This window comes from Grammomys surdaster, unplaced genomic scaffold (genome assembly GCF_004785775.1).
Source record: "Grammomys surdaster isolate TR1022 unplaced genomic scaffold, NIH_TR_1.0 98, whole genome shotgun sequence".
Lineage (NCBI taxonomy): Eukaryota > Metazoa > Chordata > Mammalia > Rodentia > Muridae > Grammomys > Grammomys surdaster.
Genome location: NW_021604577.1, coordinates 4,654,644 through 4,658,366, shown reverse-complemented (window position 1 = coordinate 4,658,366; position 3,723 = coordinate 4,654,644). Strand labels below are relative to the sequence as shown.

General features: G+C 39.5%; 1 pseudogene; it reads left to right on the top strand.

The window, feature by feature from the left end:
- The first annotated feature begins 2,654 nt into the window (after positions 1-2,654).
- On the top strand, positions 2,655-3,190 carry LOC114634149 (annotated as a pseudogene).
- The last annotated feature ends 533 nt before the right edge of the window (positions 3,191-3,723 follow it).

The window sequence follows — 3,723 nt, the reverse complement described above, 5'->3', positions numbered from 1 at the left end:
GAAAGAAAGAAAGAAAGAAAGAAAGAAAGAAAGAAAGAAAGAAAGAAAGAAAGAGAGAAAGAGAGAAAGAGAGAAAGAGAGAAAGAGAGGAAGGAAGGAAGGAAGGAAGGAAGGAAGGAAGAAAGAAAGAAAGAAAGAAAGAAAGAAAGAAAGAAGACAGAGTCCCAAAGAAAGCAGGAGAAGACTAATTAAGCAGACTGAAATGTTTGAGATGGTTACTACTATATATTAAGGAAATAAATCAATTTGTTAAGAATATATGGTGATAAATTTACATGCACTGAGAGTTGGGCAGTTAATTTTATAAAAACAAAACTAGCCATAAAGGGAGATCCAGGCCCCAATGTTATTCCAACACCAATAATATTGTTTGCAGAACTGGAGGGTGGGGAATCCTGAACTTTGTGTAGGAAATCTAAGCAAAAAGCAATACTAAAGGCATAATACCCAACTTCAAAGCATACTACAGAGAAATGAAACAAAGGTAACGTGTTATTGACACAAAAGCAGACATGCTAACCAATAAAACACAAGTGGACTAAAATAATAAACCTTGGCTCAGTCAATGTTCCATTGCTGTGAAGAACACCGTTACCCACAGCAACTCTTGTTAAAGCAATCTTTTGACTGGGGCTATTTGAGTAAAAGACAGCTTCTTCAATGGTACTAATGGGACAACCAGATATCCACAGATGAGGGGAGAAAAACATCCCCTCTTTCATCCTGCACAAAAATCAATTCAAATTGAATAGGAAACCTTAATGTAAAACCTAAAGCTTATTTGAAACAACTAGAGTAAACAAGAGGGAAACACCTCAGAAAATTGGTGCAGGCAAAGATATTCTGTCCAGCATTCCTAAGGTACAGGAAGCACAAGCAAGAATGGCTTTACATCAACTTAAAAAAGCTTCTGTACCTCAAAGTAAACTGAGTGAAGAGACAACCTAGAGAATAGGGCACAATTTGCCATCTATTCATCTTATAGAGGGTTAATGTCCTATGAAGTCTATAAAGAAATAAAAAGCAAGGGCTTAAATAATAAAATTATCTGAAAAACACTTATCAAAGAAGACAATACGCATCTGGTAGGATTGTGAAAAAATGCTCATTTCTTTTTAGGAAATTATTTATTTGTTGAGATTGTAATGTCCCATATTATTTCCTCCTTCTCTTTCCCTACTCCAAGCCTTCCCATACACCCCTCCTTGTTCTCTTTTAAGTTCATGGTCTCTTTTCCCAGTACGTGTTACCAAATAGAGCATCACAAATCTATGGATACAAACATAAACATTTAGAAGGCATTTTGAAAACATTGTCATTTAATAAAACAACAGTATACTCTTGTTAGGACCCATGACTTCCCTAGCCATAAGATCTAAGCATCTTTTAAGTACCAGACATTATTAATTCACTCTTGAAGTGCCTACTGCCATGTCTTCTTCTAATGCTGGACTTTATCTGCTCTGCATCTGTAAGAAAAATAAAATAAACTACTTTTAAAATCACGTTTGTAAGACTATTTTTATTACAGGGTATTATGATTACTATAAGAGTAAGGGTATTCTTTTTTTGTTGTTGTTTTTTTGTTTTTGTTTTTTTCGAGACAGGGTTTCTCTATGTAGTCCTGGCTGTCCTGGCACTCACTCTACTCACTCTATAGACCAGGCTGGACTTGAACTCAGAAATCCACCTGCCTCTACCTCCCAAGTGCTGGGGATTAAAGGCGTGCGCCACCACTGCCTGTCGAGTAAGGGTATTCTTATTAAAAAAGAAATAGGGCAGAAGATTGATACCAGTAAGGCTGGCCTTTGCTGATATAAATTACCTTACAGTGATACATAAAATTGAAAAGAAGTTTGAGCATTTCATTAGGAAAGTTCTTTATGTAGTAATATTTTTATTTGTTTTAGAAATTGTTTTTAAAATGCTGAACACATTTTAGAATTATCTCATTAATTTTCATGATATTGTAGGAAGCTATGTGATTACTTTGAACTATTACATACTTAGGTATTTTTAAATGATCAAAAGGCTCTTCCTATTGTGTATTTGTAGCAGAAACATAGAGTATATAAAGGAGTGTTCTAGAAGCAGGGCATGGCTGTGTGCATCTATAATCTCAGCAATCAGGGAACTAAGCCAGGAGGGCATGACGGATACTGTAACAGAAAGATCTCAAAACCCACCTAGCTACTAATGTTTTGGTACCCATTGTATATTATGGACACGGTTGAAAGCACAGCAGACTTATTTTAAATCCATGTTGTTGATGGTTCTCAGCTAATAGCATTACGTAGAATAAATAACTCGATGTATACACTTGTTTACTTTTAAACTACAATCTCAATTGAGTGAGGCTTAATTAAGACTAGTGAGGCCTCCAGGTCATAAGAAACCTTTGCTCTAAGTCTCTGGGGATGCAGAAGGAAGGTAAGGATGCAGGAAGGATAACCCATGGAGGACATCAAACGGGAGTTTGTTTTATTTGTTTTGACTGAAAATATACATGCTGAGTAGCTGACGAATGTGAATGTGGGATAAAGTCACATAATTGTGCCCTGCAGTCTTACCATTGTTAACTGTTGTCACGATGAGTACTAACTAAGATTTTCTGTCTTTAGGAGAAATTAGTCACTCTCTTCCTGTTCTCCACCATGGCGCAAGATCAAGGTGAGAAGGAGAACCCCATGCGGGAACTTTACATCTGCAAGCTCTGCCTCAATATCTGTGTGGGGGAGAGCGGAGACAGACTGACCCGGACAGCCAAGGTGTTGGAGCAACTCACAGGCCAGACCCCTGTGCTTTCCAAAGCTAGATACACTGTCAGGTCCTTTGACATTCGGAGAAATGAGAAGATTGCTGTTCACTGCACAGTCCGCGGAGCCAAGGAAGATGAGATTCTGGAGAAAGGCCTGAAGGCGCGGGAGTATGAGTTACGGAAAATAACTTCTCAGATACTGGAAACTTTGGTTTTGGAATTCAGGAACGCATTGACCTGGGCATCAAATATGACCCAAGCATTGTTATCTACGGCCTGGACTTCTATGTGGTGCTAGGTAGGTCAGGTTTCAGCATCGCAGACAAGAAGCGCAGAACAGGCTGCGTTGGGGCCAAACACAGGATCAGCAAAGAGGAGGCCATGCGCTGGTTCCAGCGGAAGTATGATGGGATCATCATTCCTGGAAAATAAATCTTATCCAGAAGGCCAATAAAAATTTCTCAGAAATGTGTGTTACAGTTGTGTGTTTGTGAAAGGAGTCTGGCCACATTCAAATCTTGGGACGTCACGCACTTAAAGCCTCGGTGAGAATTGCTGGTGCAGCAGCCCGCATCCTGAACTTGAGTGTTTCCGCAGCTAAGAGCTGAGCATTGTGTTCCAGTGCCCTGTGGATGGGCTGTGTGTGGTGCAGGGGTCCAGTTTAAGTGGGTTTTGAGAGCTATTGGGTTGGTTAGGGTTTAGATTTGGTTGTAATTAAAGACTGGGTCAGTGCCCCATGTCCCAATCCCAACAGGTGTTTTGTTTGTGATTTGGTGTGCGGTGAAGGGAGCACAGCTTCTGGTGTGGTGCTAAAGACTATATTTTGACTTTGTTCATAGTTGAGTTGCATTTAAAATGAGATGGCTAGGAGACCTTGTTAGGAGTCTCACCAGCAAATTGTCTGGCTAGTCCTCCCTTGATTAGCTATGGTAACCTGGAGCAAATCTGTCTGTCACTTGGTGGAA